This window comes from Temnothorax curvispinosus, unplaced genomic scaffold, assembly GCF_003070985.1.
Source record: "Temnothorax curvispinosus isolate PA1 unplaced genomic scaffold, ASM307098v1 QBEX01006321.1, whole genome shotgun sequence".
Lineage (NCBI taxonomy): Eukaryota > Metazoa > Arthropoda > Insecta > Hymenoptera > Formicidae > Temnothorax > Temnothorax curvispinosus.
The window spans coordinates 780,108-805,187 of NW_020216101.1; the positions used below are offsets into that span (position 1 = coordinate 780,108).

General features: G+C 35.1%; 1 protein-coding gene and 1 non-coding gene across 2 annotated transcripts in view; one reads left to right on the forward strand and one right to left on the reverse strand.

Annotated features, from left to right (window-relative positions):
• Nucleotides 1-25,080, reverse strand: part of LOC112455685 (dipeptidase 1-like) — a 100,880-nt gene that overhangs the window by 47,727 nt on the left and 28,073 nt on the right. The window lies entirely within an intron of this gene.
• On the forward strand, nucleotides 5,206-5,399 carry LOC112455695. The gene has a single exon (XR_003040887.1). It is a non-coding gene; the product is annotated as a U2 spliceosomal RNA (small nuclear RNA).

Here is a 25,080-nt window from a genome sequence, read left to right on the forward strand (position 1 = left end):
GGTCGTCCATCTCTTTCTCGCACGCTTTGTCAAAGTATGATCGTCGTAGCGCAAAGAAATCACAGAACTGAGCACCGGAAGGAAGACGTGATACAGAAATGGAAGCGATGAGACACGATCAAGCTGTGCGAACTACACATATATACCATCTGTCCTATTTACGAATAGTTCTTCCCCGTTTGCCCTTTTATCACCGCTGCACTGTTCGTTCACAGTGCCTTGTTTTATCAAGCTACATTTCTTTGTTTCTTCATCTGATCTCTTCCGGTGTGAAAATATTTTGAAATGGATTGTTAGCTCGACGAAGGAAATGGAAAATTTTATTTAAACAGAGATTTTCAGCGAAATACTCAGAATCAAACTTAATATCATGCATAGTAATAGTAACATAAATTATTTCATTATTAATTTAATTTAAACTATTTTATTATTATTATTATCAGGAAAATTTCTATACGTATATTACTATCTGTAAGAAATAGTAAAATTTTTTCTCCATTTCTTTACATCTTACATTATATTTGTTATTTTAACACTTTTACACCATCATAGAAAATTCTTTATCGCTATTTATTGTTTACCAGTGTAGTTACAGTTAATGATTTATAGTTTTAGATTTCTCGTAGTTGAGATTCGAAATTGAAAAGATTGAGAGATGAGTCGAGGGTTATTAAACACAATTGGAGTTTCTACAACAAGAATGTGCATCAAATTTTTCAATGAAAAATCAAGTATTCTCGTAATATTTTTTTGCTGTTTTTACCTCTTGTTTTTATTTTGGTTTTAGTGGAACTCGCAACAATTTTTGACGTTGTGCTGCATCCGACGTATTTTCCTCATTACGTCTGACTATCCATCATGCGTCTCGAACGTGCAACAGCGTGCACTCTTTATGCGCGATATGTAGCTCCGGTAGCGACATAAACTGAAAACGCAGTAATCCAACACTGTAATGAAGAAGTATCAATCTCGTACGTCACGTTGGGTAAAACATCCGAGTTTCCATATAAATCACTACGCAAAATGTGAGTGCGATAAGCATCGAAACGTGTGCCACGGTCCAATATCCGATATAAATTGTGCGAAGATAAGGTCATATAAAATATACTATATTGACGATAGCGTATTTTGATATTTGGATCGATTTGCTCGTACATACAATTCATGTTGACAGAATACGTGGATCACGTTTTTGACGTAACGTATATTTCTAATATAACACATTATTAGTTACTGCAGTATATATCATACTTGTGTAAATTATAATAAAAATATATAATTGCATGTTTATAAATTATTGTCGTAACTATAATTACGTTTAAGGAATTACGAAAATCTTAAAATAATACATGTTAATATCGTGCAAACAATAATCGTCATTACTATATATGAAAGAAATTTTCCAATTTCTTTCTCTCTCTTTCTTACTGTGTTATCAAAACGTATTTGTCAGCGCATGACAATATAACTGCTTTATATATAAAAATGCCACACTGACACTAAATATATTTCTTCATAAAGTAGCATGCATTCGGAATATCCGACACCATGCGCGCATCGTAGAGAAGAAATAACCGCGTAGAAGAGTATCGCGGATAAAAGATGTCTCGATCCTGTTTTCCTTCTTATGGAACAGAACGCAAGATTCATGACACTTTCTGAACAGCGTTTACGACTCGCGTCAGGTCGAATGGGTGATAATATTTTCCAAAGTTGTTTCGTGCTTTACGATCGCCAGCGCGCAGCGACGCAATGCGACGATTGTAGTGTGCGAAGAAATATACCAAAGGATAATCGACAGAAGAGGAACGTGTCGCGACCAAGAGTACGTCTACATACGACGTCGAGAAATAGATGGAGAACTAGAAAACGGGTCCCGCGGATAACAGAGTTTCATTGAGGTTTACGCGCGAGCTTGTTTTTTACGAAGCTATCCTTCCGACAAAGCAGTTTCTTCAGAATGCAAAAGACGTCGGGAGAAGTGAATACAAATTGCATGCGCATACGTATGCATGAAGATAGGATTGATCTCATTTCTCTTACACAAACGGGATTGCAAAATTTATTATAATAACACGGTCCGGTGTGTTCTTCGTGCGCGGCAAAGCGCGGATGCCGGACAAGTGTGTAAAAGTGGCAAGTAACTCTGCCGTAGGGTGAGTCGTTGCGTTTCGCACAGAGAGCACGATGACGGAAAATTCACGAGATAAGGTTTATATTAGAGCGGACGACGTATGCTCCTCGCGCGTTGCGCGCGCGTTTTCTCTCTCTTTCTTTTCTCTTTCACTATACCTCGCTCGTTCTCGCGCGTTCCCCTGGAAATGTCTCAAGACAGGGCGCTCTTGACACTTTTATCCCGTACATCTTCCTTACGAGGACGTTTCAGGAAAGAATATCTCGTCCATGAGGAACTTGTCCTCCCGCCGCGCGCCGTAGAGAAACGAGTAACGAACATGCACCTAAATTATGTGACACTTTCAATTTCATTTATATCGCCGTGAAAGATATTCATTTCCCAGATGATGTGTGCGAGATAGTGCTTTTGCTATGCATGCGATATCTTCAATTTACGTGGAATAAAATTCAATTTGAGTATGTTTCTGTCGTTCTTCGAAATGATTTACAATTAGTAATAATTTAAGCTACTTTTTAAAGTAACAGTAAATAACAGATTGGTAAGATTTTATTATCATACATAACGTTAAAATTAGTAATGATTAATTTTAATCGACAAAATATTAATTCTTAAACAAGTAATTATAAATTACAATTGTCAATTATATATTTTTTAGAGACGATATTTTCAACAGAATTAATCGTACAACTAAATTTTAGAAAGAAATGTGCGTGACTTGTATCTTATATATGTATAAAAATTAGAAAAGGCTTTTCACAAAAGTTGTTTCTCGTTGCCTTGAATCTGTTAGAAGCTGCAGCGGGGGAGTAACTTTAAAGTCAACTACCGTGGACGACAGCCTCGCGATCGCGAGAACCATCTGACGAACTCGTCGCTGAAAAGGCTCCTACTTCATTCGGCCGGTGAATATTGCAGCGGCCATTAACTCGGCGCCGTCTCTACGGCGGGTTTGTTAATTTTTTAGAGGCCTCGACGATCCCTTGCACACGCGCACACACACACACACACATTACGAGACCGGTGTACGTCTCAACAAGCAGCAGCGTTTCATTTGTCTCCTATTGTATATCAGGTCCTGTTGTCCGAAAAGGGTCGGCACCCTCTTTCTCTCATGTATTTATAAAAATAATTTGTCTTTGTCCAACCGGAATAGCCTTATCGTGTTGTCTCGTGAAACGTGCATGATTATTTACGAAACACAATTCTTCTTCGGTCTTATGATAGAATGGATTATGCGTGAATGTCTTATGTCTCTATCATAATTTATTTCTATCACATCTCAGACAAGCATTTCGCTGTAATAAGATCTGTCTTGTATATTTGTGACAAGTTCAATGTATATATCTTTTGCTTTTTAATATATTAATTCATCTTCTGTCATAAATATTAGGTTATTACATGTAAATCTGCATGTACAACAAAAGTTAAATTGAAATATTTAAAAATGCATTTGATGTCTATTTTTGAAATATGATACACAGTATGACGTAACATGACGTAAAATAAATAAATATATAAAGAAGTACGACGTATTATCTTTCGTTAACTGCATACTCGTATGATATTCGTAAATTTTAAATTAATATTTTTTTATTATAAATTATTATAAGCTTTCTATTTTTGAGAAATCAATCACCATACAAGTATAATCAGTCATTGAGCTTTCAATTATAAATAAACGCTTCATATCATTATGTGCAAGAAATAATTTCTATCCGTTCCGTTTCCATTTCCGTTCTGCAAACAAGATACGACAAAAATGACAGTTATGGAAGGTACGACTTGGCGGCGTATGCGGCAGAAATCACGAGCAGAGCCGAGAAAATAAATTGTGTACGGTAACGGGCAACGAACGAACGAACGAACGAACGAATAAACGAGTGAACGAAACGGCTGCCCGAAGGTTTCCCGTGAGAGCTGCAGTGTCCTGCGCCGACGGAGATATCCTGGGAGCGGAAAACAGCGAGCAACAGGATATTAAAGTACAAAATTCTATCACAAAAGTACGTTTTACATATGAGGTGAGATAAGAGATAGTGGTGCAATAACGCTGTCCCGCGTCTCATATTTCAGCTGATCTTTAACTACGAACAGAAGGCGGTACTTTACATTTTTCACAAGCCCAAAAGTTATGAGTGAAATTTGTCTTCTTGTTATTTCATTCTAATTGTAATTTACAGTATTCAATTTACAGTACACAATAAGCTGAAGATAATTGCTTGAAATAAAAAAAATAGTATACATTCTTTTATAATTAATGCTTCTCATCACACAAAAATGATTACACGTCGGATATATCAGCTGCATTTTTATGCCACGCTGGTGACTGACTTATCCTTTTGTTTTTTGTTGTACACATTGCATTTTTCTGAATATATCTTGCTAAATTTTAATATATAGTAGTTTTTATTTTGAGGTTGTTAATTACAAATCTGAAATTAAAATTTAATAAATCGAAATGACGAATTCAATATAAAAGTTATGTTAAAAAAAAAATTAATTATGGCTTATATATGTATGTATAAAATTTTATACGTAAAAGTCTTTTAGATTTCTGATATTAAACCAGTAGCCAACATTTAACAGTACAAAATTGCGGATCCAATATCGAAGAAATTTTTATTATTTTTTAATGGAAAAAATCTTGCTCTTTAATTATCAAGTAATATAAGTTAGGTTAGTTTTTAAAATTCTTACGTAAAAACATAGGAAAATTGCAAAGAAATAAGTGTTCAAATATAGGTACACTGTATATGCAACAAAGAGTCTGTCACCAGCCGGTGCCGGCGAGTATCAACTGTCAACTATTATTACTCTTCGCTCTCTCGTCGTTAAATCACAATAATCACATGTTTAAAGAACGCTACGCCACGGTCGCGGGTCGTCGCTACGCCACGGTCGTCACGTGCTTCTGTTGGAATGTAGAGGGGATTGGGGACGATGGAAGGGAGACAGACGGTATTGTCGCTCTTGGTAGTTGCTGCGTTCGCCGCTACGCTGCGTGCTTTTCTCGCGTTTAAGTTTCGACATGGAACTGTATATAAAGGCTGCAAAATCCAAGCATTGCTATCGCTTCTCGGCAACTTTGTTGCTAAGATCAAAGTGTAGTATCTGTTCTTATCAGCTTAATATCTGATACAGTCCTCATAGAGGACTCAGAATATTAAACTGATTTTTGAACCTAGGGGAGGTCTGGAGCTTGCTCCGACCACTCCACAGGTCGACTCGGCTTTGCAGTGCTGCTGAGTTTGGCCTAATAATACGAATAAAGCATAAAAATTTATTTATTTTTATATATATTAAATATGCTTTTATACCAACGGTTCGTGAAGTTGCTCTAAACCAAGCGAGAGGCTTATTTACGTAGTCAACACCCATGGGGTCTGGCAGACTCGAGCATCTTCATCTGCTCATATCTCATGCAAATATTCGTATTTTTTTATTTCCTTTTCTTTAAATCAAAATGTCAAAGCCGGCGTGAACTGCATAAGCCTCATTTTAAAACAATAAATAGAAAAAAGTTATAAAGGTTTAAAGTTTAAAGTAAAGAAGAATGTTTATATACCTAGAAAAATAATCTTTTCGTCAAAAATATATTATAACTAGTTTTTATATATATAGATTGAAAATAAAATTGTAAGCTGTTTGCACATATCGTTCTTAATAAATAAACATTAGTATTGTACAAGTTTATATAAGCTTGAAGAAATAACAATAATTTTGATTTTTTAAATAAATCTATTTTCTTTCATCCATGCCACACCATGATCTTCGTCACTGCATTCTATGCATCAGGTAGAACAGTGCAGGAAGAAATATCGCTAAAGGTAAATTGTACCTGCGAGGATTAAATCACGGGTGCACACGGGAGGAAAGTGCGCGAAACGAGCGGCTTGATAAGCGATACGCAAAAAGAGCAGGCGGTATCTCATGCGGATACGAGAGGCATGTAGCTAGTCGAGTTCGAGCATACGTCACGAGAGGAAATTACGCGTATATCATTAAATCTCCGCGAGCAAGAGATGCCGCGGGCTGTTTCCGGCGACGCGAGTTTCACGTTGATGATGTCTACGAGCAGCAATGCGATAATGTATTCCTCTTGCGCCGCTTATTTTTTCGAGATTTTGCCAGATTTGTTGCGATATTTTCTAGCGATGGTTTGTGTTTGCTTTCAAAGCAAAAAACATGTGATCCGCTTTATTACGTCTATTACTTATCCAAAAAAATATGCATATTGCGATACATTTATTATTAAACAGTTCTCGTGTATTTATTTCGTTATTTTACTAATTTAAGAGTATAGCGCGGTAAATGTTAAAAAATAATATTTTAAATGAGCGATATTCGTTTCGTTATCGTTACCTTTATTGTAACTTTGTGCTATCATTTTTGTACGTCAAGATTCCGAGAAATAAATTGACGCTATTAGACGTTTAAGTACTTCTTTACTTATAGTTAGTTCAAATCGAACAAGTAGATTCAGGGAAAGAAGATAACGGCGACATCTTATCTCTTGAGTAGCACTGAATTTTTTCAAAGATTATCATCAAATTGATATTTTTCCAAGAAAACAGGTCTGCGTCATAAAACGGTGCTATCGAGAATCCCGAGAGGCATTATCGATAACAAGTCACGGAAGTGAAATGTTAAAATTCAAAGAACGCCGAAGACGCCGCGACTGATCCCATTGACACCGACGCCATGCAGATTATGTGACTTCATCTTCCCGTTCTTCTCTCGAACCCATCTTATATATATCTATTACTTCGGCTTTCCTTCTTTCCTTTTCAATACCGTGAGCAAGATCGAGCAAGCCAGTTACGTCTCGAGCGTGGACTTTACGTACCGCAAAAATTTCCTCGATGCGAGCGATGCTACGCTTAAAGCGAAGATAGAAAAAGAAGGAAGAAACGACGGAGACAGGGTTTAATATTAGAGAGACGAGTAAGCTAGAAAATAAGAACGAAGAATGAGAGGAGCTTGTGCTTCCGCACGTTTTTTTTTTTCGGTACTGTCACGACACTTTTTGGATAGCTAATTATATGCTTCACTACGTACAGATTATGTGTTTGTATTATGTGTAAATTATCCAAGTGTGTTTCTCTTACGTTATATTCGATGATTAGATATATAATTAAATCTGAAAAAATAGAGTAATTGCTGGTAATGCCAATATAGAATCGCTTTCAAATTCATAACTTCATACAAATTTTTGCTTATATTAAGAAGATTGGAAGTAGATATATGGTATAAATATAAAACATAGACGTAATTTTATGTAATATAGTTAATTGTAAAATTCATATTATAAAAATTCATGTGTTTGATCGTCTTTTAGTAATTTACTATTGCTATAATGGATATGTATATCTATACTCTACTTGTCTGACCATGGCATCATTTTTTACTAACTTCGTTACATAGTTACATCTTCTCTGCTGATTACGCGTCTGATTTAGTTATATCTTTTTTACTGAACGTAATTGGAATATTTTCCTAATATACAAAGAAATTTATAAAAACTGAAATTAGTTTATCAGTTGTACAAAATAGTAAAAAACAAACTCTTTATTTAATTAATATTTTTCTTCTACCTAAGAACTATTCAAACATTTATATTAAATGGTAATTCATTATTATAATCTAATATTTTACAACAGTTGCCTGTTAAAGGCATTTTTTTTTTAAATTAAACAAATAAGTGCTGAAATTGTGGAGATAATGTTACGATGTTTCCATCGGAACATTTTGTACAAGCGTTTCTTCCTTTCTTTCTTCCTCCATCTTCCATGACTTTGCCTCCATTTTGGACCCTTGTTATTACAATATTAATGACTCGCAAATTGTAACAAGTTGCGTTCTATAACCAGCTGTTACACGTACATCGAGCCATGTTCCGAAATTAATTCCGTGCAGTTCAGTATCGATCGGCGTATAAGCTATGCTTTTTCTTCTGAAGCAACAATATCTGAGAAATTGTCTTGCTCAAAAAAAGCGTAGAAGATACATCATTATTATTTTTAAAATAAATTTTAGCAAAGTAAATAAATTATTTTGACAAGTTTTCAGATATTATTTTATCATTAAGTACAAAAGGACTTTTATTCTCTTCTCTCACTTGCTAGACTTGTAATTAGATCTTCCAATTTTTTAAATGTTTTTATTTTTTAGTAAAGACTAAAACTTTTGAATTCTTTAAAATTCAGTTTTTTAACTTCTTGCATTCATATAGATTCCTATATCTGTAAAATACTTCGAGCCCGTTCTTCAAGTCTTTAAATCCTAAGATTTTCGGCTTTCCTGGATTTTCGGATTCTTGGGTCCGTCACATATTCGACTGTGATAATAAGAATTGGCCTTTATTGTTTTCCAGCATGATTTGTAAAATACAACTTTTGCAAGTGCGCCCGACAGTTAGCGATAACAGTCTCGACATCGCAGTTGATTGTACTCCCGCGATTATTACGCAACGATAACTCGCACGCGCATTATTATAACGTCCTTCGCGATAACTGTCGGCATTACGCGTGCGAGATCTACAGCATTTACGGTTCGCATTTAATATACTCGAGAGCGGAACGCGGTGCGTGTGCGAAACTCAATGTAATATCGTTACACGCTGACGTTGGCCATCCACACGGTACGGCGTGTAATTTAATACCACGTCGCCGTAGTAGCGATGCCACGGGAACGCTTTCGAATGCATCCGCGGAAATATTCGCGCGAGCGAACTTATGCAGCTTTGCGATGACGCGCGTATGCGAGCGAAACGCGGTGTGAAGCTTTTTTCAAAATTTGCAGCGGGCTTTATGGCGACCGGTTGATGGCAGACGACGGACGCTTATTCTTTTTTTTTTCCGAATTTTTGCGAATCGCGCATGGTCGCGCCTGCTGGTACGCTTAACGGCAGTGTAAACGCGGTATATGATATAAATAAAAGGAAAAAGCAGCTGTGCAATATAGCTGAATTGCGAAAACGGTGAGATAACCGCTGTAGCAATATCGTGAATTATGATATTCCGATTTATGTATTATTCCAAAGACACTATAAATTTTGGAAAATCTACATTATAAATTTTGTTATAAAATCATACCATTGTCGGAGAGTATTACAAAAGAATATTAAAAATTAAAAAAAAATTGCTGCTTTGCTGGAATATATTAAAAGAAATTTATGATCGGTTCATAATAACACTGTAAAAAATGCAATCTACCTAGCGATGAAGAATTTAATGCGGTAATTCATTCAGTATAAAAGTGAGTATACTGTACTCTCTCTCTCTCTCTCTCTCTCTGGATGTTATAACTAGATTATATAATTTAATTTAATGTCCTCTTTATTTTCAGCTTTCGTCTCGAGTATCATTATTTACGACAAATTCGAATAATTTTAGTGAGATTATTTTTAAATAGATAAATCCAAAGCACAAGACGTGTATATGTGTATGCGGGCAATGTATTATATAATAATCCACTGCACGAATTAGCAAATTAGTCAACTATTAGATTATAGATATGTTGTTCTGTCAATTTTTTTACGTCAACTGTGATTAAAGACAATGTGAAAAAAATTTGACAGTATATAAATTTTCATCAAATTATTAAACGCTTTATTCAATCATTAAATTGTTTCAGATACGCTTTATCAAGCAGTAAAGCAGAAATCGTTACATCTGACTTTATAATACTTTCAATTAATATATAAATTAGCAAAAGTTTCGCAATATCCTTTGTGGTAAAGTTTCAGTACTGTGAAAAATACAGATAAATCTCTCAGGATATTACGCAGTCTCTTTCAGGCGGAAAATGAAGGTTGACTTTTTCCTGCGCAATTCTGCGGCTCTCTCCAATCTCGCGTAATGTAATTATACAAAAAAATTCCTTGGGCTACTCCGTGATGCTTATGCACAACTTTCTTGCTGGAATCGCCTAGCCGAGTTAAAGTAGAAAGATTAAGCATGATTCTCCATAAAGTTCGCGTATAGCGTTCTCGAATCTGTCCTAATTTCCGACACAACTCATTTTTCTCGTAAGAGTTTCATCAATGCAAAAGGCGACATAACTCTGCGTGGAGATTCTCAGGGATATATCTAGCGGAGTGCTCTGTAGATAGTTTTTTCTTGTTCCCTATGTATAATTATATACAGCAGCGGCCATAGAATGGAGCATCGGGTGAGAATGAAGCAGCCCAACTTCTCTCTGCTCGAGTGAAATAAGAGACGCGCAGAAAGTACGCGGAGAGGCTGCTTTCATACACCATTGAAAGCTCTTATCCCAACTCTTGGAGTCACGTTTGTCGTTATTACGCCATTACACCACCGACCGAGGTAGAGCCGACGCGACGGTCGGATGGGTTAGAATCAGAAAAGTTCTTCTCGATGTTCTTCAATCGTCAGTCTTATCGAGCATATATGTAGGTGCGTAAGAAATGAGATAAGAAATAATTTAATGGATTGTTGGTTAACAGTTTGTAATAATGTGAAACTTAAACATATTTAATTAATTCAGCTTAGGAATGGTGACAAAATTATATTTCTTATCCCAAAGTTAATATTTTCAATTTGTATTGTTATCTTAAAAATGTGAATCATTTATAGAATAATTTAGAATATGTAGAAAATAACATAATAAAATTTTATAAGATAATATATGTTAAATTCTTTCAATATTAACTTTTATTAATAAAATCTCGAACGTGTTTAAATAATTAAGCTAAAAGTTCCATGACTATTACAATTTCGAAAACGTTCCTTTTCATAAGCGCTTAAACTTTCGTTCGCGAGATAACTACACGAATGTCTATATTGCTCACAGATAAAGTATCTTCTCGTCTCATTACTTCCATTGTTGTTAACTACTGGCGCTACATTCCATTTAGACGTTTTTCAAGTTGCCGCGCTTGTGTAATTATACATACCTTCGGCTGAAACGAGATAGCCTGTGAAACGAGAGCCGGAGAACGAAGAACTTTCCTTTCGTTAAGGAAAAAAAGTAAGGGATCAATACACACGCGAGAACCGAGACTACTTCCACGGGTCATTGAAAGCCTGTACACCCCTCTTGTTCAAGTTTTGCACTCGTCTCGTCGTTATCACCCCATTACAGCTGCAACAGCCGCGACGAGTGCTGTTGCTCGGTGTGTCGATATCAAAAGAAATAGTTTCTACCTGCGTGCGTCTTTGCACGCTTGCTTCTTTAATTTGTCGTCTGACGGAGTCTAAAGAAAAATTACAACTTGCAACTTGCACGTAAAGTTCTTAGGTTCTTATAATGAAATATCTGTCACAATTAATTCATAATCAATCGAAATATTTGAATGCCAAAATTAAATATTGTATTTCTATTTTTAAATAAAAATATAAGTATGACGAAACATGTTGTTGGCATGATGCAATCATGTTGCCATTAGAGATCCGAATTACATATCAATTTGAATGACATTTTGAACAGTTATGATTTTTAGAAGATAGAATCACTCGTCAACGTAAAATCACAATGCGTTGTATATTTATGTATACGTATGTGTAAATAAAATTAATAATTTAAAAAAATTAATTTTATTCTAATATCTACGAACTATATTAGCCATTACCGAGCGTCGTTATCCTCTTGACTTTACAATTTTATTCCTTTCAAATAATCATCCTCTATAACAAACGTCAGTTAGAGTCCCCAAGTATAAAAACGGAATGACTCTGTCTACATGCGATTGCTCATTTGCGGGTCGTCTAACAAATTTAGTGAACAATGCCAAGCGTGCGGTGAAAATATTTGCTTCGAGGTGCGGTGGAAACTTGATCGAGTTTGACATTGCTGTTCGACATGCGGTTCGGCATTTAGACAGCATGTACGTGCGCGCTGGCAGCCGAAATCGCATTATACGTTCGCATAAATCGCGCGCTCGTCGCGATGCGTGATGCGTGCACGCGTGTATGTGCTGTGTTTTGCGAAGTTTCATTGTTGGCGTGCTCGAAAACATCATCAGTGGCGGAATGGTTTGCGTGGTACAGACCTCTATGTGGCAGATTTACGATGAGGCGCGTTCACGATATGCGTTTTTTATGCCGAATTAATGACGGCATGAATTTTTGTTGAAGTAAAATATTAAAACGAGATACACACTCGGACGCTCGCGCGGATTCCGTAACACATGAGCCAGGGTAGTAATACGACTAGCCTCATACAATATTCGCGTTTGATTAATGACTTGAATAACTTAAACGAGCACCAGATCATTATTGGAATGTAATCATGTTTCTAATTTGCGTTGCGGTAAAATTATTTACTATTAGCTATATACTCCCGCTATTGAGTTTTTGATCGTATCGTATGTACGCAAATTTCTATTTGAATAATTTAACATACGATTAATTTGTTTAAATATTATTTGAATTTGCACAATATCCTCTGCATTTACATCGTTCATTTACAACTGCAATAGAATGAGGCAACTATTTATTTCAATAAATTATGAGTTTGCCATTTGCGGTACAACTAAAATCTGTGCAAGCTCTGAAGATCTCATATATACGCGGCAGGTTACATTAAAACAAGATTTTATATTTAAAAAATGTATTATTAATATTAAAGCCGTAAGTTCAAAGAGATGGTCTGCGTTAGTAAATATGAATAATTAGGATGTCCATAAAGAGACTCGGGGATCGGTCATTTGAGAATTGGCTGCAAGCGATTTTAATCTTAGATGCGAGAGAAACCCCCTGATCGCAGCCTGCGACTTAGCTTGAGTCCCGGAATCACGCTGTGATCTCGGTTCACCATACCTCAGAGATGGATTCGTATGGATCAAATATAAATTAGGTCCGAGTTACAGAGAGGTCGCGGCTAAATCAAGGGTCTACATCAGGCGTGTACGATGTAAATTTGCGTGCATCGGAATTTCAAACCTGATCTACGCGCCCGAGCGTTTCCCAAAATCGCAGATGCATATGATCTGATTGAAGCTTGCTGGATTAAGTGCGGCACCGAATTAGGATTACATTCGCTTGGATTAAGCGTAGATTGATCTCAATTCGCGCAGTTTAAATATCTGCAGAATGGACGTCAGCGAATGCAATGCGAATGGAATCGCACTAACTGTGCAATCTGCACTGCAGAATGGACTGTACTCATGTATAATATTAACGTATTAAATCCTCCTTAATTGTAACACTGATAAATATTAATATATCTTCATATTTTATTTTGAGTACAGAATAGCTCAATTATAATTAAAGATTTCTACGATATTAATCATTTCTTTTCGTAACTACAATGGTATAACATAACGGTTAATTTACTCATTAAAATTTATTTCTAATGGAGCAAGAATAATAACGATGTAAAATTTATGCGTTAATAAAAAAAACGAGCTCATTAACGTTTTACAGCAGTATAATTAAATTTGATAATTTGATTTCATCTCGCGAGAATCGCTAAAATCGCGCACAGATATCGAGGCGCGGAGATATTCGACAGTCACGCGATATTAATTAGAGCACGGTGACAATGCGAAATGTTTTTCTTCGGCCAAGTGTAGCGCGGCAGCGAACGATGGTTCCAACTGGCGTTCCACTTTGGGCGTCCCCGGTTATTCGTCCTACGGGGAGTTATTAATGGCCGGTACCCCAGCGGCGGAGAGTTGGTAGCGGCGGCATTTATTCACTTGCAATAATGGCGTCCGCAAATGAAACATCCGTTCTGTATAGCGGGGGAAAGGGAGGACGCGTCGTTGTTGCGGCATTGCTGCGGTCGCGGCAAAGATGAGTGCAAGCGTTGCGGTAAGGGGTGAGCATGTGTTTTCAATGATCCACACAGTTTCAGAGTTTGCTGCACTCTCTAAATTCAATCTCGCTTTCTGCTGTAATAATTGTAACCACGCGAACGATCGAGAGACCGCAGAGATTACATCTTATATATCCGAAACACCGATTTTATTTAAAGTTTAAATGTGTAAACGGCGTTATTCAATTTCTGGGACAAAAATTTCTACAATTTATAAAAAAAAATTATATCTACGTTATTACTTTACAGTTTCAAGACTTAGAGTATGTAAACACTGTATATATCTAACTGCAGGAAGTTTTCTAACGAAAATAAAAATCTCAGGATTAATCTCAGGATTAAGCAACCGTAATGCTTGAATAATTTATAACAGCATAATTATGATGAGTGGGAACGGCCAGTCAACAGCGACGCCTGAATATATTTTGCGCCACAAGGATTTGCCGCTGGACTTAAAAGATCTGCTTCGGTCAGAGGGTGACCGTATGTATTCTCGTCGGACTCGTTGATCCTGCCCGTGCTCTGTCCGTGTGGCATAAATATTACAAATGAAAGCAGAGAGGCGGAGATAAGGCAAATCTTTGTCGGGAGTCTTGTTTTATTTGGGGGGGGGGACCTTCCATGTCGAGATTAAAGGACACCGGGCACTGCTTGCGCGAGAGGATCATAGTTGCGACCGCGGATTTCCTTTATGAAGATTCTGAGCAGCCCTCTCGGGAGGCATTAAAAGGAGATCCGATGCAATAGAGTGGGAGCCGTTTCTCTACCGAGGTCATTGTCCACATAAATATGAATTAACTACGGTACCCGGCGAGGCGGGAGTTTTTCAAAAGATACAGCTCTCAAAGGAAACGTGGTATTTCTGTGAGTTAATAAAACATCGTGGCGTAAACCAATCGGAACTTGTGCCGTAGACGGATTTGTGAACGCTCGTTTCGCTTGACATCACATTGATCCCAAAATGTATCCCGAGATTTAGCTTAAATACACAAAAAAAAGACTACTGTTTGCAAAGAGATAAAATCGTGTGCCCAAAACTATGTCGTTTTTTCTCCTTCTTTCGCTCATTTTCTCGATTTCTCGTTGTTTTCCATATTGTGATCGATTTTCTACGTGAAAACGCTCACGAGATTATGGGGCGCGCAGTGGCGACATGTTAACGGCAGCCCCGGCTCAATTAGTTTAGCTCAAATAATTGGGGCAGGTTATGCGTCGGATTATCGAGGTAGCGCTAAAAGATAATATGCTGTTATCAGCACGTGTAATGGTAAATGTCAGTGACTTGTCAATGACGCATAAATTAAAGTTTTACCACATTACCGTTAATCACACTATTAATTAGTAATATATGCAATAGTTCATTCGATATCAATTATTTGCTATTTAATTTCTCATCATTACATTGCGTAATGTTATGCATTATTGATCAACGTATTGGTACAAGTATGCCGCGGTCAATATAATTACATTAATTACATTAATTATGCAATTAATTATTTATAGCCACCTATTAATTCATTATTTTAAACGATAAAAGAGATGTATTGAGTAGAAATTACATTTCGTAAAACAGTTTAACTAACAATTTATCTGTCTATGTGTAAAAAAAAATAAGTATCAATTAAACACTCATAAAACGGGAGAAGTACGATGAAAGAAAAGTTTTTAAAAATCTTGCTAAGAAGCTGTGTGTAAATATGGAAAATATTCTAATTAACGTCGAGCACAGGTTTCACGTTAAGTTTAAACTCCGTAAATCTCACAAAGCGTTTTCAACATAATTCTCCCGAGGACGCGACCGCAACTCGCATCCTTGGAAGCGCGTGATGGCGAGGGGCAAGGTGCTTTATTGATCTTAGGCGAATGGCACCATGGGGTTCGGCTATATTAGAAGGTTCATCGCGGTGAGATGCCGCCAGGTATACCATTGGGTCGCAAACTTTTCCAAAAACATCTGCCCTCACCCTTGATTCTTTCTCGATACTTTTCCCCCTTCTGAAATAACTTACTTTCATTGACGAGATAAGAGAGCTCCCTAAATAGATAAAAAGATTTAATATCAAGATACAAAACATAATTATTTTAATAAATTTAGAGCGACATATGGCATAAAAACCAAACGCGTTATAAATAAGTTATTGTAGATATGTAAGACTTTATCGTAAATTTCGGGGTAAACTCTGGAAAGTTGTGCAATATCCAATAACTTATTCATTTCCGATCTGTCCTCTCGACGATAGCTGCAATAAAATGCATATAGGTGAAATAAATTGCCACTCGACCTTCGATCGCAGCTTCTCTAAGCGTCCCTTTCGTAACACGTATCTCGTGCAACGGGAATTCGGCTGAAACGTGCGCCGGTTTAATCTCGGAACAAAATTAATCTCGGAATGTGCCGTTTCGTGCAACGTAAGGGTGAGATTTATCGACTTCTACTTCAAAATGTGAGTGTACGCGATCAAGGGTTGCGCCACTTTCGACATCTGCTACCCCCTATATACCTGCCACCGGTCTGCCTATCACCCCGGCGAATAAACGTATCTGTGCGCGCGGGAAAAGGAGGCCGGGAACTTGAATCGTTAAATTTTACGGCATATCTCGCATATTTACGATCCGAACGTCTTTATTGTCGTCGTAGTAATCTCCCTTTAGTAACCGGCAGTGTCAATGCTGAGGCATTCACTGCGGCAATGCAGCTAGGTGACGCGTTACCTCGAAGCTACAGTACTGCAGTACATACCGCAGTTATATATCAAGATATGAAGATATTATATAATAAAACGAAATATTCTTAGATACTGTCTCTCATTTGTTTAAATTTTTATTATTTTTGAGTAAAGTTTTAATTGCCAATTATTACTTTATTATATTCTCATTATATATTTTGTTTTTTATTATAATAAAATATGCATGTATATATAAGTCGCTACAGTAGCTACTTCTTTATTTTTCCTGCATGTTTATGTCTTAGATCATTATTCCTCTATTTGGTTTGCATTAAATAAATCGCAAAATTCTCATTTTGTGCATTGAATTTCTAATAATAATCAGAAACGGAAAGAAGCAATAAAAAATGCTATATACAATGCACGAAAATTGCGTTTTAAATTGTAAGAATCGGTTAACATGTTGTGTGCGGACACTAGACATTGAAATAAACGTCTGGTGAAAAACGCCCGCGATAAATCGTTACACCACGTCAAATGGTGATCGATTATCGCTGCTCGCGTAGATTAATAGTAGCAGATATCGATCAGTAGAGACACGGTAGCGCAGATATTGCAGAAATCTATTGTGTGTGGATGTGTATTGAGGAGAACTCGTTTACAAATATTGGCGTATCACTAAATTTACAGTTCCTTATGGACTACTTTAACCTCTTAATGCACTGTTTTTTTGCAACAAAATGGCAAAAAACAATTATTTCTTTTATCCATTAAAATTAATAATTTAATATAATTACGCATAATAACTTAATTCACTTTTATAGACAAAAAAGCATAAATATTGGATCAAATATAATATTTTCAAAATTAAGTCTATAATAATGCACTCATCAAATATTTTGTATGTCTTTTTAGTTACACTGCTCTGATAACAGAATAAACAGAATTAAACTTCCTGACGAGCCGGTCGTCTGGCACCTATACTCATCATCAGGTACGTATACATAAATAACTTTATGTATAATGTGTAATGTGTAACTATTTTTCATGCCCGAGTTAACACGGGCGCATCATGGCAATATGAAATAAACGGGCGCTGCCTGAGTTAACTCGGGCTTGCACAATTTTGTCAATACCGCTTGTCCGAGTTAACTCAGAGTCGTGCGTTAAGGAGTTAATGTTTCCGAGCGATATATCTGATAGATGTCTTTCATCTATCATCACAGATCCCGATACTAATCGTAGAACTTATTTAATTGCATATGTGAAACACTTGAGATAAACTTTAAACTTAATACTCAGATTTATAATGAAATATTTGCTTATATTCCTATCTGCAATGTATGAACTTTAATTTATCTCTGAAAATAGATAAACTTTAATATTGGTACAAATATAATAAGAAATTGAATTTAATACTAGTATATATGTAAATAATACTTTGAAGATAGTATTTCACTTCCGATGTATTGTATGTATCGATGTATCAAAATACAGAATTTAATTACCTGAAGTTAATAACTAAATGCAATTGTATAATAACTTAATATTACATATAATAGAAATAAAATAACATTTATGCATATATCGAATAAGGAATATAAAAAAGATACATGAAACATTATACATTCAATATTTCTATCTTTTTCTTTATAAGTTTATGTTTTATAATTTTTGTTTTATGTTTTATATGTGTACATATTTTATACAAATGACATAAAGGATATCTTGTTTTTATAGAATATTTGTTAAAGATAACGTTTCGAGTCATAGTTAATATGCAATATCTAATATTCATAATTTTCAATTTTAAGTCTACAGCGCGGCGTTGTATGCATTATAAAAATATTTTCATATTAACACAGCGGCATATTGTTCGCGTTCATGGGCCAGCTAAGCCGCGATAATGGTTTACAACGCAACCATAGCGGAATCCCTGGCACGCCAGAGTTAATCGAAAGTTCATATGTATACCCGGGAATTAATTTTGCAATTGTTACGTAAGCGAATGCACGGTAATCATTTGGAGGAAAATGTCGGCTGCATATAAATATTATTATTGCATCGGAAATTTTCATGGAAATTACATATTTCCAGCTTTCATGTTTTATATCCATAGATCTTAATATGATAATATCGTGATAATATATACACAATAATTACAGAATATATAATGTCTCGCAGATCCATTGGAAAATATTTTAAAAACAGCTTCTTGTGTATTTAAATTTCCTTTTTAATAAAATAAAACAAGCACGCGCGTATATGTAATGCATGATCCTATAATTTAATTTTTCAAAAGGTGTGACACTAAATTGCAATTTTTAAAAATTGTACTATAATACATATATGTATATGAATATGTAGCGCGTCCATACATGTATAGTGAGAGAGATTAAATAATGTTTTTGGTTAGTTGAAAAATAGCGGATGCTGAGCCAATTGTGGTGTATATCGGCTATTTCTAATTCGATGAATCGCAGTCTTGATCCTTTGGCGAATGTGTAAAGGATCAACAAAGTAATAGGATCGAGAGACGCCTTTACTATGTAAGCTATCGATTATATACCGTGTCGTTCCAAATCCGTAAAGCATCAACGTATTGCAACTATATGTTTTCTCGGGGGTCATGATGACTATACAAGAAACTCGGGGTAAGGACCAAGAGCCACGTTTGCCTTTTTCTTCTGGTTTCGCTCGGAAGAATGATTGAAGTTTAATGGCCAAAACTTCTTTGATAATACTTGTGACAACGTCGCGGCTGTCACGTGCCGAGATATTGATTTAAAAAGTGCCGAGGAAATCTTATTACAACGGTGCACTACGTAATTCCCGCCTCAATACTAATCATATAGGATAAACGTAATTTCATGTTTTACATTTGCCAAATCAATTACATAATTTGTTATTCATTTTGTAGCTTAGGCATATTTTGAAAAATTGTGGTACAATGATGCTTGCAGAAAATAAAAGTATATTGCGGTTATATATTTAATTGAAGAAAATTAAACATATATAGTCGCGGAACAAGACGCGGAAATTTTCGAAAAAGAATTAGAATCAATTTCATAAACTAACTAATTTTGTTTGACTGTTATTTTTGTTTTGCGATTTTTGACGACCGTGCAGCAAATAATTTAATGATAATAAATTACGTTGCTTATAATGTCGGGCCGTGCAAACTTTCTCTTCGCGGATAATATCCTTGACAAGGGTGTAGCTCCGTCGGGAGACCAACGCCGAGAGTCGTATGTACATATGTAACACGGGCAATGTTACGCGTGGGAATTCACGCGTTCCTGCGACTTGTTTCCTATCGAGAGTGTCCGTAAAGAATCCTTGCCGTCCGTGTTCCCAAGGGACGTTAGCCACCCACTCTCTCGTCGCTACCAGAAACCCATATTTCTAGTGTGTCCGGAGGAGCACTTACCTTGCTCGCAGTTTTCTCCCTTGATTTACTTCCTGTCGCGTTGACTTCGCGGGAATGTGAAAAATTTCATCAACAACTCGGCACGAATAAAAGCTGGGATTGAAAGCCATATAATTTCAACGAGTTCAGATTTTGCAGTGCTGCATATATACGCAACAATGGATTTGTCTGTGACAGTAAAAACTCTTGTCAAAAAATATATTTTTCCGTACTTTTATTATTAAAAATTGAAAAAGCTAGTTAAAAATATATATTAATGTTTACTTCAAAAATAAAATTAATCCTTAGTTTTAATATTATATAGGATAAATTTAATTTTCGCAATTTATTATTTTATCTTTTTCGTTTTAATGTACAGATGTTGACATATAATTGATATAATAATAGATTCGTCTGATCTGCTAATGTGTATATGTTACTAAATATATGTTATTAAATATATTACACAGTTCTGAGATAAACAAATTTTTAATATAAATCACCCACACACAATAAAATGTATTTTTTCCATACTTTTTATTTTACCTTTTCTGAGGAGATTGTCAAATAATTAAATTAAACCTCTGCTTTATAATGCAAGGTATTTTTCATAATATAATTCTGAGAAAAGAACCAACATTCTATTTCGCAAATAATTTCAAGCTCACACAAAAATAAAATGTGCTTTATGCTTTTTGTTTGCGTGACTTTTTTCACATATAAGAAAGAAGATTATTTAAAATTGCTATCCAAACATGTAGATTAATAATGACATTTCGAAAAAAAAAGGAAAAAAAAGTTTACCAATGTTATTTTATTCGAAATTATTATCGCCGTTCTGGAGTATGTAAACGATCGTTCATATTTTGTTAGTAAAATTTCACCGGAAATTATTCAGTCGGATATCGATGAATTACTATCCGTTGACGCATACTTCCTCATTTTGACCCTGATTCACCGGGTAATATCATCGAATATTCGATCACGTGACAGCAACATTATATACATGTATTCGCTCTGCAGAATGGATAAAATGTATATCATACATATGTAATATGAGCAAACGTGCAAGGCATTCGGACGAACCATCCTGTATATCACAGAATCCTTGCGAATACTATGCGAAATCGCTATTTCTTTCGATTCCGGATGCTTCGATTTTCAGAGTTCCGCTCACCAGAAACGAGTCTGCAAGCTTCGATTTTCAAATGAAAAGGCAGAAGCAGACGTAAATAAATAATATTATGTAGACGTAAAAGAGGACATTGGTCCCTTGATATGGTAATATATATCTTGACAAGTCATTAGAAGAAAATATTAAAAATTCTAATAATCCTATATTTTATCTTCTAACGAGCGTGTAATATGTAGATTAATCTCTAATCATATGATTCTTATTGTGTTGTAAAAATAGCAAATAAATTATAATAAATAATATATATTAATTAAAATTCGTAATAATAATCAATAATAATGTGTAGTTAAATTAATAAATAATAATATATAAAGAAGCTATAGATATAGTAAGAAAGTGGTATTACACTTCGAAATTAGTTTCAAACGTAGCATGAGACTTAATCTCTATTTTACCGAAAGTTTAATTTTTGTTTCACGGTATTGTATTCTGCTGCTCCTTTGTATCCCAAAAGTGCAGCATTAGCGAAAAGAGCGCGTCTTAAGCTTTAGTGCGAAGTTCAATTCCGCAACTTCCGCCCCCATCGAGTTTGCCGAAGTAGAAATTCCTGAAACTTTGCCTGCCCAAAAATATACTCCATTCTCCTCCACCGTTTGCAAAAGTTAAAAATGAGCTCTTTCGCCATATCCCGGCGAATTCGGCGCCCGCGGATCGAGCATGCGAGCCCGCGCGCAACTTTTGGTGTCAAATGAAAAATAAAATGAGAAGTCGTGGTTTCGCGAAGTTCGACAACTTCGCGATTTATATTGTTGCTGGCGGAAAACTCGCATTCAGTTCAAGTCGCTGGACTGAAAAAGGATGAAGTTAATCGTTGCGAGCACGATAAGAATTCTAATTCATGACCCGTGTGTTTTCACGTTAAATAATGTGGAGCGCAACGTTGCGATATCTATCGCGTATTATAGATAAAGGATGATAACACACTTTATAGAATGTCAAGCGTGATATGAATATAATACGATGTGTTATCCGATAGTTACATCACAAGACCGCATTACACCATGGGCGTACTTTGTCAAAGGAAATCCTGTCACGTTATATTAGGGAGAAATTTCGGTAAAAGATAATGATCTAAATATAAATTGAGTATACATTATAATATTAGGGATATAAATGATACGTCTGACATAAAGTAAATGTAAAGAGAATTGCGTTTAAAAGTTTTCATTGAAAGAGAAACTATTTTTAATGTCCAGTTACAGCGTTCAAGATCGGTTGACTTTCTGTGATTCTATCGGCTAAATCGTAAACGCGAAGGATCATAGTTTGATCTCAAGAAACACTTTTGCGAGTACTTGCTGCTCGTTCAAGAGAGTCGTTTGGTTTCGACTGATAACTTCGCGGAAAAGCAAAGATATCTCAAGTATATTTTCTGGTAAAGTTTCTTTCAAAAGGGCAGGATCATTAACATCTTTTCGTATCTAGATCGAGATATAATATAATATTTTAAATTGTAAATGATATTGCGGAAAGAAAAATTAAATATTCTTTATTTATATAATATTATGTACTTACAATTAGATAAAATTATATAAAATTATTTATAAAATCTCTTACTTATGTGTAACTCTGCAGAGTTTTAAATATTAAATGTTAAATATATTTTTTTCTCACGAAAACGCAATTGGAGAAAAACATCTATTGTTGTTTACAATGAGTCACAACGTAACTAACTAACGTAACTAAATTATTAATTTACTCGAAAAACATTTTAAGTAATGTAATACGTTAAAAGCTTCGGTATAATTTCATTTAAATGTTTATTTTATATCACGGCACGTCACGCAGTCAATATGTAATCACAAATATCGGAAAAGCACAATGTTTGGCGTTGCCGGTGTGGAAATTAAGAATTATTTATGAAATTATTCCCATTTCAAAATAAAAGCGACTTGGAATTACGTGCATTTTGTATTTATCCAATCATGATGATGCGTCGTCCATTACGTTTCCTGGAAAATTATATTGCTGCGATTGCAAAATGGTCGACGCCTCGGCGGAAGCGCGAGCGATGTTTATGGTTTCCTATCTTGTGGCCGCGATAGCTGTGCAATTACATTTGCACTATCGCATATAGGCTATCGCATGCAAAATTTTACCGTCGAATTTTCACCGCTTACAATATAATACATATATGTTTTATTATTGTGCAACTTGCATATTTCGATTATAATATATAAGCTAATTACCAGTGAGAGAACAACTTTTATTTAAATATTCTTTAATTTATTTAATTTAATTTATTTAAAAAAAAACTGTAGTTATTTAAAGAAATGCTATCAATAAAATAATAAAATTAAAGATTAAATATAAATATAAGAGTAATATAAAAAAATATTACTCTAAATATTCTTTAAATATTACTGTCTTTTTTTTCTCCAATAAAATAATATTAAATATTCTTGCAAAGATAAAACTTGCTTTAGTATCATAAATTTTAATAGAAATTATGTAAGATATTTTTCAAGATAATCTGAAATTATTTGGTAATGATATCATCTGATAGATTTTAAAATGCTAATTTTAATGTTACGTATAACTTCTGTTAATTACTATCACCAACAAACATTAATTGCGGTGCAAGGATAATCTCCGGATCGAAGGGAAGGGTGCACGCCATTGGGTATACACAATCCATCAGGCCCCGGATATAGGTTTTCGCGGGTACCTAGTTACAGAATAAATTAATGACCGCCGAATTTGCTGTTCTACGGCACATAGAGTTTGTACATAATCGCACCTCCCTTTTGCCTATGTGGAGTATCGAATCGATGTTCAAACTCTGGCCCAGGGAATATGTTATAGTAACTTAAAATTAATTAACATACGGTGCAAAGATAATATTGCATTAAAACATTTTTGCAGTTATATGGATTTACAATTGTAACATTATATTGCAAAGAGAATATTGTTTCCAGTTTAATGAGAATTATATTAATTTATTTATTATCAATTATTGTTGTTAAAATTATTATTTATTTACTTTCTATGTTGTTCATTTAATTTTGTATTTTAAACAATACGTTCCATTGTTCGATATCGAGAACCACAATGAACAGATTTCCCACATTGTAATAGCGTACAATTGTACATTTATCGGTCACTATAATCACCTTTGTATTTATGCGGCCAAAACATTCTGCACAACCGCGCGATATTCCGGCACCCTGTTTTGCGCGGCCATTATTATTTTGTTTGATTAGCTTAATTTGTGGTTGAGAATGCGCCACGGTCCAGACACGATAACGTTGCGGCTCTGTGGGGCCGCAGCCTGGCTTTTGCAGTGATGGAAATGCGCAATGGACCGTACGTGACTCATGCATTGCGCGGTTACAATTGTGCGCGCTTGCATTTTGTGCACATGCGATGTGCACTAAAACAAAGAAGGCTGTACCGAAAATTGCTAATGTCCCGTGCGAATTGTCGGCCATTATGTAATATATCACCGGCTGATAAGAATCAAATTAAAGCCTCCTGCATTTGTCATTTGTTTGCCACGTTCTATACGTTAATTTTAATACGGATTTCAATAATTCCGTTAAAATTTGCCAATCACATCGCATAATTACTTAAATCTTTCATTGTTAAATATAGATTTCTCGTTATATAATTTTAAATCTCATAAAAAAAGACAATTATAAAATATATTAAATATTAATTTTTAATATACAACTTGAATAAATTTTCACATTCTCAGACTCTTGTATAATGCGAAGAGCTTTATATGCTATTAAATTCTCATTTCTAAGAATTTAAGTAAACTTTGGAAAACTCTTAGAATTTGATGATTTTACTCGATAATCTTAGGATTTTAAATTTTTATGTTTTTAAATCTAGATCAGATATAGAGATAAGCAAGTCTTTTTCAGTTTTCAACAGAAATCGGAATTAC